The following is a 13,077-nucleotide window of genomic DNA, read 5'->3' on the forward strand; positions in this document are numbered from 1 at the left end:
TATTAGAAGTCATGGATCTAAAGAGCACAACTTTCTTCTAATCAAACATCCTTGGAGATTTAATTTAAATGAACCCATAGTTCCCCAAAATGTTTTAGAAGCTGTTGTAGGCAAAATAGTGGTTTCTCAAGGATGTAGACATCCTCATTCCCAGAAACTGTGAACATATTCCATTCCATGGCAATGAGGATTTAAGGTAGTTGACAGAATTAAGAACACTACTCAGTTGACCTTAAAATAGAAGATTGCCCTTGTTTATCTGGGTGGGCCTCATGGAATCACAGGGTCCTTAAAAGTGGAAGAAGGAGTCAGAAAAGTTAATGTCAGAGTGATGTAACATGATGTGACTGTGATGTGATGTGAGAAAGGCACAACTGACCATTGCCAGCTTTGAAGATGGTGGACTTAAGAGACAAAAAAAAGTGATGTCTCTAGAAGCTGGAAAAGGCAAGGAAATGAATTCTCTCTTAGAGCCCCCGCAAAATGTAGTCCTGCTGACACCTTGATTTTAACCCAGTGAAACTCATTTTGGATTTCTGAGCTTCAGAACTGAAAGATAATATATTTGTGCTGTTTTAAGGCACAGAGTGTGTGATCATTTATTACAGCAGCAACAGGAAAACGGATCCTGAAACTCATCTAAGTCCCTTCTTGACCTCCCTCACTCTTCTCTGGCCTTGGTTCTATTACTGCAGTGATTGCAGAGACAACCACACAAGCAGGGATTTGTTTGGGAGTCATAGCCAAACATCAGGAAGTTACTCAAAGCCAGCCGGAGATGGTAAGAGATGAGCATCATAGAGGATTGATGGGTACACAATCCACCCCAGAGATAAGAGGCCACAAACTCAGGAGCCACAATCTCCAGTGCAGGAGTTCATCAGTGAAGATACCAAGGAACAAAAGAACCACCATACCAATCCTAGTAGCTGCTCCTTCCCTTCATCAGCCCCTGTAACCAGGAAGATATATTAAGTTCCACACCCAGATTCCATCCTGTAGAAGATAATGTTGAGGGAGTTAATCTCTGGAAAGCTAAAGAGACAATCTAAATTGAAAGAGACTATTTAAATGGATAGAGACTAACAAAATGTCAACTACTAAGCTCAGATTTCCTACGATCTAGTGTTGGTGGAAGGGAGATTAAACAAAAAATTTAAAAAATAAGTATTGTAATTTTCTTTGTCCATCTGAATTCCATGCATCAATTTTCAATCAACACAAAATGAATAAATATTCCATGACTAACTAGCTTCTAGATTTGCCAGAGCCTATGTCTGGACCAATAGGAATATTCCTGAAGACCCTGAGTCTTTTAACATCTTCTCTCCTCAAATCTGCATTATTAATAGACTGAATAGATAGTCATGAAGAAAGCTATGATGAAGTCTTCGCTTCCTCTATGGGTCTTTCTGATTAACTAATCCTGAATTTCCTCCATTGGAGTCACACGTTTTTCACTTAAAAAAAAAAAAAAAGGCAGAGACATTCTCTCCCTAAGACAACTGATAAGGCACAGGAATTTCGAAGGGGCTGTTTAATTAGCACAGGGGACTATAAGAAATCAGGCTTTTGGAATCTAAGGTCCTGAGGAGAAGATCATTTCAATGGTACAAAGTACAAATAGTACAATCAGAATTTTTATAACTGTCTTACACTTATTGTACAATAGCACAAAATAGTACAAATGCCTGATATTAGCCTAAGGCCTCCAAACTTAGGATGATGGTATCTTCCACTATACAGAGAAGCAAACATAGAGAAATGAGGAGAATCCAAACCTTGGATAGTCTACTACATAGAGAAGCAAAAATAGAGGAATGAATAGAACATAACTTACTTTCATCTGATTATTGTAATTACTTTCGGTGTTTGTTAAAAATGTAAATGTCATAGTACACACATTCAATTAGGATCTCCAAGAGACATTTCTTGGGAATCTGTATTTTTTTTTTTAAGTTCCTTGAATGATTTCAATCAACAACCAACTTTGGAAATCATTAATTTATTCAAAATTTGAGTTATGGCCAAATCTAACTAGAGAAGGCAAAAAACATGATTATTTTTAATACAGAAATATTTAAATCAACAAATCATTGCCAAGATTACTGTAATGGATCTGCCCCATTTTCTTCTTGGAAACTTTAGAAAGACTTTTATTAACATGGTAATTTCATTGTTGTGCAAAGGAAGAAATTGGGCATCGGTTGGAATATAATAGGTTTGGATGAGTATCTAAAAATATATATTCTGCAGACGGGAAGCTTAGAAGTACACTAGAGTTTTCAATATTGAAGTAATTATCCTAAAAAACTTTGTGGTTTATGAATAAGTCAACTACAACTTATATTTTAAAACCCCAGAGCTATTTTCTAAAATTCTCTTCTGAATCTTAGGGGAAACCATATAGCCCTGGAAAATGTGTATCATCTGAAAGTCTATTAACTACTTAATCTTACAGGTCAACCATTTACTTGCACATGTAATAGAGGAAGGATATTTGGAATGAAGGGTAGATATTAAATTTCAGGACCAAAGCTTTCAACATTAAAATAATGAGTACTTATACCATCTGCTGTTAGAAGTCAATTTGTTTTTAGTGGAACCTGTTTTATAATGAGTCAATATGATGTCATTTTCAAAACATGACTTTGGTACTAAAAATACACTTCAGGATTATTTAAGTTTTCAAAAACTTTATAGTCATACAATATGCCTCCTGGACTCCTAGGAAAGTGTTCATTTTTAAAAAGGTTAAGACAAAAATATTTTTAATCTTTTATGCTATTTGTGCATAGTTAAACCCTTGTTTAATTTAGCTCCTTGGAAAACGATATGTTCTGAAACATCATAGAGTTAATCAGAAGAAAAAGGAATTTATTTTTAACTTTCAGTGTATATACAGACCTTCTATTCATGAATTCCGTCATGGGAAAGCAGTTGATTCCCAAAATTATAGGCTTCTTCCACCCTTTGTACCTTTCAAAAGCTTTCCCCCTGTCTGGAATTATGTGAACTATTCTCCCCTTGGCTAACCCCAGCTCATCCTTCACTGTAAAGGTTCATCTTGATTTTCACTTCCCAATGTAAAATCTTCTTCAATCAATCAGGCCTGGTTCAGCTGCTGCTACTCTCTCTTATTCTTCCCTCTGTAGAAGCATTTGCCACACAGCATCATAACTGCATGCTTATTTGCGTCTTTTCCACCTCGACTCTGTGCTTCGTGAGGACAGGGGGCTGGTCTGTAGTGCAATATGGTGCCTAAGTCTTTATAGGTATTTATGTGTGGACCAATAAATGAATAATTTGGTTGGTGTTTATGTGTGGACCAATAAATGAATAATTTGGTTTTCCCTCAAGAGGCAAATCAGAATTTTTCTAACTGTCTTACACTCATTGTATAGGTTTGTATTGATTTTAATTTGAATTGCATATTGAAGAGTAGCTCCATAAGATTTTTTTTCAGTGCTTACAGTCTTTAAAGTTCTTAATTAAGTTCCAGCTACAGACATTAGAAGGAAATATTTTTATGCAGTTAACTCATTCTTTGATTATACTGAAATTATATGTACTAAGTTCTATCCATTTCCATTGCCACCTCTGTAGTTCAAGTCATCATCTTCAATTCTTGTCTGGACTAATGCTGCTGTGTCCAATTTGGCCTTTTGGCTTCCTCTTGTCATTCAATTACCTACAATTATTAGCATCCAAAGCACTTGAATGAAAATCTAAAATGTATAGTATGGACTGTGATGACCTACATAACCTGGTCATCATTACATAACCAATTGCAATTTCCATGCCACTAAACTACCCAGCTTTTATCATCGACCCCTCATTAAAAAATTCTGAAATCTCTGCACTAAACACTCTTTGCTCCACTTCTTCATATTTTCCTACCCAGTTTAAATATTTGTTTATCCAACAGGCAGTCTTTCTCTGCTTTCCAATGTTTGTAGTCTCTTTCATTACATCTTATTAGTTTACCTTATAATACTTTTGATAAGTTGTATTTTTAATTTGTCTTTGCATGTTTAATATTAGTATAAATATTAATAATTTATGTCTATTTTTATATGCTTTAGCTTACCAAAATAAACCACTGTATGCTTACAATGTTCTAAGTAATGTATTAACTCATTTAATCCTTTTACCATCGCCTATGTTGGTGGTAATTAATTCTATTCTACAAAAAGGGAAAATGAGATTTAAAGGGTTTAAATACATAGAGTTTATATACATAGAGTTAGTTGCAAAGCAGACAACAGAAGAGACAGAAGCAAAGATTCCTATCTCAGGGAATTTGCTGCTCCTACACAATGCACCACCTTCCATGTCACTCTCTTTCATACATGCTGGAAGTGGTGGACCTCCATAAGAGTAATAATAGCTAACAATCGTTGAGTGTTTACTGTCTGCAAGAAATTTTTCTAAAAGTTATACATGCATAACTCATTTAAGGTCATGAGTAAAGCTTTGCAAAATAGGCACCATGACCTTTCCAATTTTAAAGATAAACAAACTGAGGCGAAGTGAATTGCTCAAAATGAATCAGCAGATATGTTATAGAACACTCTTAACTGCTAGAACGTATTGGGTAAACACACACACACACAGATTAATAAGGGATAGAAGAAGGCAGAAAGCCTGATGTCATCACTTTTTTATGATTAGTTGTCATAATATAATCTTGATGTTTTGTTTTGTTTTGTTTTTTTTGCGGTACGCGGGCCTCTCACCGTTGTGGCCTCTCCCGTTGCGGAGCACAGGCTCCGGACGCGCAGGCTCAGCGGCCATGGCTCACGGGCCCAGCTGCTCCGCGGCATGTGGGATCCTCCCAGACCGGGGCACGAACCCGTGTCCCCTGCATCGGCAGGCGGACTCTCAACCACTGCGCCACCAGGGAAGCCCAATCTTGATGTATTTTTTAAAATTTTTGTATTTGAAATGATTGTTACACTTCTTCCTATTTCACTCCACTTAAATCCAATTAATATCTATAATCATGATATACATTATATTAGACATATATAAACCGTAACAGCTGGCAGACATGCTTCACATACAGTGGCTTGTATCTGTCTTGTGAGCTTTAAAGGACATGTCAGAGAAACTTCTAGGTTGAAACTTTGAACTTAAAAAAAAACTATAATGTCATGAGTACATTCCTTGTGCTTTACCTACTTTCATGAAAAATAAAGGGAAGTTAAATTCTTGCTTATCCTGTACAAAAAAATCAAAATCCATATCAGCACTGTAAATGATAGTATTTTTGTATCTTCTAGGTTCGGTTGGTTCAGTAATAGAGACAAGATAATCTGGAGAAAACTAGACCTGAAAAAAAGATTAAAAATAAACTATTTAAAATTCTCCAGTGGTTAGACTGGAATCATATTCCACCATGATTCTGTCATGGCATGGAGTTTTCAAAAGTTAATTAATTTACTGTACAGATTCAGTTAAAAGCTAGATATTCACAGTTACAAAAAACCACTTAGATAAATGCTAAGACAATCTATCCTTGGATGTCAAAATACAATATTGTAAAGATGTCAACTTCTCCTCGGTTGAGTTATAAAAATCAGTGTGACCTCATTCAAATCCAACAGTATTGTTTTTGCTATAAAAATGTAAATGAGAATCCATCTGAAAAAATAGACAAGTTGAGAACAACAAGGAGTATTCTTGAAAAGTATTGCATTCACTCAACAAACATATATGGAGGACCTGTGCCAACCCTAAGGGACCAATAAAGTCCTTATTCTTGTGGAAATGATAGTTATAAAATACATTGCTAAAAAATCAACAAACAACCTAAGATAATTCCAGAGAGTGGTAAATGCAACAAACGATGATATGTTAAAGCAATAGAGAATAAGTGAAGGCAAGTCCCTGACTCCCTCAATTTGGGTGGTAGAAAGCCTGTCTGAGGCAGCTGAGACCTAAGTGATGAGCAGCCCACAAGGAAAAGGTCTCAGGCAGTAGTTCTCAAAGTGTGGATCATGAACCTCAAGACTTTCAGAGAGTTCACAGTATAAAAATTATTTTTATAATAACATTAAGATGTTACTTGCATGTTTCACATTAATTATCTCAGAAGTGAAAAGCATTTTTTCAGAGGCAACATGACGTGGTATTGTCGTTCTGGTGGCTAATAGACTACTTGCTTGTGTTTACTTGTGATTTCTAGAATTTTCTATAGTCATATGGATAGAGTATGAATTTTTTTTTTTTTTTTTGGTACGCGGGCCTCTCACTGCCGTGCCCCCCCCACCCCGCCACCGCGGAGCACAGGCCCGGACGCACAGGCCCAGCGGCCATGGCTCACTGGCCCAGCCGCTCCACAGCATGTGGGATCCTTCCGGATCGGGGCACGAACCCGTGCCCCCAGCACCGGCAGGCGGACTCTCAACCACTGCGCCACCAGGGAAGCCCGTATGAATGTATTTTTAGAGATTAATCCAGTTTGTTCTCACTAACAATACTGTTCTCCTGCTATTTCTCTTTGTTTACACCTGCTATCCTTTCTCTATGTAGCTGTTATTCAGTAAATAATTATTTTGAAATCCTCAAATTGTCTGTGTGTCTATAAAAGTGAACAAAAAGAAAGTAATTATACTTTGTGGTCTTCTTTTGCAATAATACTTAAAAACATTGTTTTTCAAAAATGTTTCTAAATTTTAAAATTTTGTCTAAAATTATTAGTATTTTGAAATGTTTTATTCTATGATGCAATAAAAATCAATATATTCTTCCTGGGATTGCACATGTCAATCCCAAACTCCCAATATGTCCCTTCCCCCACCTTCCCCCCCGTAACCATAAGTTTGTTCTCTAAGTCTGTGAGTCTGTTTCTGGTTTGTAAATAAGTTCATTTGTATCATTTTCTTAAAGATTTCACATATAATCGATACCATATGATATTTGTCTTTCTCTGTCTGACTTACTCACTTAGTATGATAATCCCCAGGCCCATCCATGTTGCTGCAAATGGCATTATTTCATTCTTTTTAATAGCTGAGTAATGTTCCATTGTGTATATGTACCACATCTTTATCCATTACTATGTCGATGGACATTTAGGTAAAATAATACAAATTGGAAAAGAAGAAGTAAAACTGTCACTGTTTTCTGATGACACGATACTATACATAGAGAATCCTAAAAATGCCACAAGAAAACTACTAGAGCTAATCAATGAATTAGGTAAAGTTGCACAGAAATCTCTTGCATTCCTGTACAATAATGATGAAAAATCTGAAAGAGAAATTATGGAAACACTCCCATCTACCATTGCAACAAAAAGAATAAAATATCTAGGAATAAATCTACCTAGGAAGACAAAAGACCTGTATGCAGAAAACTATAAGACACTGATGAAAGCAATTAAAGATGATACCTACAGATAGAGAGATATACCATGTTCTTGGATTGGAAGAATCAATATTGTGAAAATGACTATACTACCCAAAGCAATCTACAGATTCAATGCAATCCTTATCAAATTACCAATGGCATTTTTTACAGAACTAGAACAAATCATCTTAAAATATGTATGGAGACACAAAAGACCCCGAATAGCCAAAGCAGTCTTGAGGGAAAAAAACAGAGCTGGAGGAATCAGACTCCCTGACTTCAGACTATACTACAAAGCTACAGTAATCAAGAGAATATGTAGGGAGGGTGGGAGGGAGGGAGACGCAAGAGGGAAGAGATATGGGAACATATGTATAACTGATTCACTTTGTTATAAAGCAGAAACCAACACACCATTGTAAAGCAATTATACCCCAATAAAGATGTTAAAAAAAAAAAAAGACAATATGGTACTGGCACAAAAACAGAAACATAGATTAATGGAACAAGATAGAAAGCCCAGAGATAAACCCACACACATATGGTCAACTAATCTATGACAAAGGAGGCAAAGATATACAATGGAGAAAAGACAGTCTCTTCAGCAAGTGGTGCTGGGAAAGCTGGACAGATATATGTAAAAGAATGAAATTAGAACACTCCCTAACACCATACACAAAAATAAACTCAAAATGGATTCAACACCTAAATGTAAGTCCGGACACTATAAAACTCTTAAAGGAAAACATAGGAAGAACACTATTTGACATAAATCACAGCAAGATCTTTTTTGATCCACCTCCTAGAGTAATGGAAATAAAAACAAAAATAAACAAATGGGACCTAATGAAACTTCAAAGCTTTTGCACAGCAAAGGAAACCATAAACAAGATGAAAAGACAACCCTCAGAATGGGAGAAAATATTTGCAAATGAATCAATGGACAAAGGATTAATCTCCAAACTATATAAACAGTTCATGGAGCTCAATATTAAAGAAACAAACAACCTAATCCAAAAATGGACAGAAGACCCAAATAGACATTTCTCCAAAGAAGACATACAGATGGCCAAGAAGCACATGAAAAGCTGCTCAACATCATTAATTATTAGAGAAATGCAAATCAAAACTACAATGAGGTATCACCTCACACCAGTTAGAATGGGCATCATCAGAAAATCTACAAACAACAAATGCTGGAGAGGGTGTGGAGAAAAGGGATCCCTCTTGCACTGTTGGTGGGAATGGAAATTGATACAGCCTCTATGGAGAACAGTATGGAGGTTCCTTAAAGAACTAAAAATAGAATTACCATATGATCCAGACATGCCACTACTGGGCATATACCCAGAGACAACCATAATTCAAAAAGACACATGCACCCCAATGTTCATTGCAGCACTATTTACAGTAGCCAGGTCATGGAAGCAACCTAAATGCCCATCAACAGACAAATGGATAAAGAAGATGTGGTACATATATACAATGGAATATTACTCAGCCATAAAAAGGAACGAAATTGAGTCATTTATTGGGATGTGGATGGATCTAGAGACTGTCATACAGAGTGAAGTAAGTCAGAAAGAGAAAGACAAATATCGTATATTAATGCATGTATGTGGAACCTAGAAAAATGGTACAGATGAAACAGTTTGCAGGGCAGAAGTTGAGACACAGTTGTAGAGAACAAACCTATGGACACCAAGGGGGGAAAACCGTGGTGGGGTAGGGATGGTGGTGTGCTGAATTGGGCGATTGGGATTGACATGTATACACTGATGCGTATAAAATTGATGACAAATAAGGACCTGCAGTATAAAGAAACAAACAAACAAACCTAAAAAACAACTAATACTAAACTTTCTTTGGGTTATTTGTATGGAAATATGTCCATATAAATGTTTCAGACATTACATGAAAAAAAATATATATATATACACATCCATATGTAAGGACTCTGCAGATGAAAGATAGTTCTATGGCTCATAAGAAATGCTAAAATTGGGCTTCCCTGGTGGCGCAGTGGTTGAGAGTCCGCCTGCCGATGCAGGGGACACGGGTTCGCGCCCTGGTCCGGAAAGATCCCACATGCCGCGGAGCGGGTAGGCCCGTGAGCCATGGCCACTGAGCCTGCGCGTCCGGAGCCTGTGCTCCGCAACGGGAGAGGCCACAACAGTGAGAGACCCGCGTACCGAAAAAAAAAAAAAAGAAAGAAAAACAGGAATGCTAAAATTAAGAATGGTAAAAAGATTGATGTAAGGGGAGAAAATAAACTTCAAATCCACTCCTTTATTGTCTAATTCGAAAACATAAGCCACCTACTAAAATGGCATTTTCATTTAAAATGTGTCTATTGAGATAAGCAGAACAGACAGATTAGGTACAACCAATGTGAAGAATAAAATTCCATTGCATGTGACAGCGCTTTGCAAATTATAAGAGAAAGGAAGTGTTCGTTGTAATATTAAAAAATAACAACTACATTATGGTACCTCTATATAATAGAATTTAATGCAGTTAATTAAAATGACATTAGAGAATAATAGTTAATAATATATATATAGAAAAGTATCCACAACTTACTGTTACGTGAAAAAGATTATAAAACTATAAACGTAATGTTGTAATATTTTTGTGAAAACCGATGTCTGTTGGTTTGTGTGTGTACATAGTCACATCCTAAGGAAAATCACCAAAAGACAGTTATCTCTGGGCTAGAATGTATATTTTTATTTTTCCCCTCTAAGTATTCTCCAAATGGGCTAAAATTCTTATTTTCTTATTTTCCTCTGCATTTTCTAAATATGCCAAAACACACAACTTTTATGTCACATATAATAAGAAGAGAGTTGAGTCTGAAACCTCAATGTATAGAATGATAAAAATAGAACTTTCTCCTCTATTAGCAGGGAATTGTCATTATAGCTCATCCTATTCTATGCTCTGGGATGACTTCACTTTCATAGATGCACAGTTGTATCTCACTGCATACACAGAGCTCTGGGGAACATGGCATGCAATCCAACCACCACAAAAGGAAAACAATATTGCAGCTCATTTGGATGGAGTACTCTTACCACATTATCTTTAGCTCTACATATGAGAAAAAAAGACCAGCAGCAGAACTTGTGGAACTGGTTTCATAGAACCCATCATTAGATGATCTCTGAGATTCATCCCAAGTCTGTGGTTCTATGACTCTATGAATAATAACTAATAATAGCTATAAAATATTATGCATTTAAATGTATTAATCACTTATTTTAAGCCAAGTCCTACATCAATGGCTTTATACATGTGTCCTTTGATGCTCATATGTTTTCCTACAGAAATCATCACAGCCATTTTAAAGACGAAGACACTAAAGCTATCAAAATTACATACTTTTTTCATTTTCACCCCTGATAGGTTGCTTGAGAAAGTTTCTAATCTATATCTATCTTTCCACAAAGTCTGGGCTGTTTACTACTTTCCGACTACTACTTTTCTGTCCTACTTTTCAGAATGCTTATGACAGAGGGAACAGTCAAGTTGCAGTGAGCCTGGGGGCTTTGAGAAGTCCAAGGTTGGATTCAGAACAAGGTAGGTGAAACAGTCATAATGTTCCTCATCATCCTTGCTGGTCTCAAGTAACAGTGGGAATCCAGCTGATGGGCTGAGGGGGCAACTTAATCATTTTAACATGGATTCTGATGAAATCTCCAACATCCATTACCACAAAGGATCTGACTTCCATTCACCAGGATGGAAAGCTCCAACCTCACCCAGAAGCTCTAACCTGTGCACATGGGCATGTGTGGGAATGTGAGCATGTGGTATACAAAGAAAGAAATGATGCTTAGCTAACTTTTTTGCCATTTGAAAACTATTGGCTGGTTTATATTTAAGCCTTTTCTAAACTGCTAATAATATTGCCTAGAAAATATTTTAAACTGATTAACTACCTTGTCTCAGCTCCATCCTGTCCACCCTCTTCCCAGTGGGTGAAGATGCTCATGACTTTGTTCTTCCATTTAGTTGTTAGGTGACTTTTAGCAAATTATTTAGACTTTCTGAGTCTCCATTTTTACTTCTTTGAAAATGTGAAAATAATACTTATATGGATTTTATAGCATGAAATATGTGAATTTGAAATATGTGAAATATGTGAAAATTCTGAGAATAAAGCATAGAATAAAGTAGATACACCATAAATATTAATTTCATTTCTTTCTAGTGGGCCCAAGCAATATGCTTTAAAATGTGCAACGTTATCCAATTATTGGTCTCACAGAACTAATTTTATAGAAAAAGTTATATGTGGACAATATCAGTTTCACAATGAGGTAAATCCAACTTAATGCATTTAAACTTTATTACAGATACCACAACACATTTATTGCTCATAAAGAAAAATCCTTGGAATATATAGCTGGAACTTTACACACAAAATGTCAGATGATAGAATTTGACACACAAGGTTAATGCTTAGAATTGTTTTAGCTGTCTCTTACAATGAGCCACTAATTATATGTGATTGGTCTACTTGTCTTTCTCTTCTTGATTTCTTCTAAGTTTATTCATGCCCTCTATTGTAAAACTGAGGCCTTTCTAAAATTTTCTTAAAATGTTATGCTATGAATCGCCTTACCATTCTATGAATTACTTTCTATAAGATTATCTTTTGTTTTTTTAACAGTTCTCTGACAAAAATGAGACATTTACACTAATTTAATTTTTCGGGCAAATGCATCAGTGGCCACAGAGATTAAATAACTTTCAACAGGTCTCATAGCTAAAAAGTGACATATTTAAGCTATTTTAAAAGGGAAAAATCTTACAATGTGGCAACTTAAAGTATCTGATTCTAAGAGTTCTTATGAACATGAGGAAATGAAAATTTTGCAGGGAAAAAATCGTATAAATAAAGCTGATACAATCACAAAATGAAATAGACAAGATATTGAGTAGATCTCTCATTTTCTAGAAGCATGCATCAGGAAATGATAAGGAAAGATACACCAAACCAGGCCTTTAGGAGATTACAACTTAGCATAATTTTTAGTTTTGAAAAAATATTGCTAGCATGCAAAGACAGAGTGAAAAATAATTACTTTGTGATATTTTTAGTACACATTTATTTCTTTCATGTTCTTTTATGTTTTTTGGCAATAAGCCATAGAATACTCTCCCCAAGTAAGGTTTTGGATGAATTCCTAAATTAAATCCACAAAATAAGAAACAGGCAGAATATTACTGATTGATTCCAGACCTGAAGAGCATAAAACGAGTCTGTTTAACATAAGTAAACTGGAAATGTTGTTGCTTATCACTTGTATCAGAGTACAAATGAAGCATTTAAATATTTTAGAAACTAATGTAAGCTTCCCCCTTGGCTAAAAATTGAGTCCAAGTAAATCAGTATAGATTTCACGAGTAATGAGCAAAAATGATTCAATTCTTCTGAGTCTGCTCATTTGCATTTTCCTGAAATGGTTTACTCTGTTGATTTATGAGACCTTTAGATGAACATGATAGTTAGCTGAGAGAATTACATTTAGTTGTTGTCACAGCTATAGAAGTAAAGGGCTTTGTAAGAGAAATGTTATCACTGGAGATGCCTCATTTGCAGCAGTACTCAATTTGGGATTAAAAGCTATGGTATTGGGGCTGGTTCAGCATGTATCTCTCTCTTATTCCATAGGGAGTGAGCTGGGCTGTCCTTGCTCACCAAGTCCACCT

This window comes from Tursiops truncatus, chromosome 11, assembly GCF_011762595.2.
Source record: "Tursiops truncatus isolate mTurTru1 chromosome 11, mTurTru1.mat.Y, whole genome shotgun sequence".
NCBI lineage: Eukaryota > Metazoa > Chordata > Mammalia > Artiodactyla > Delphinidae > Tursiops > Tursiops truncatus.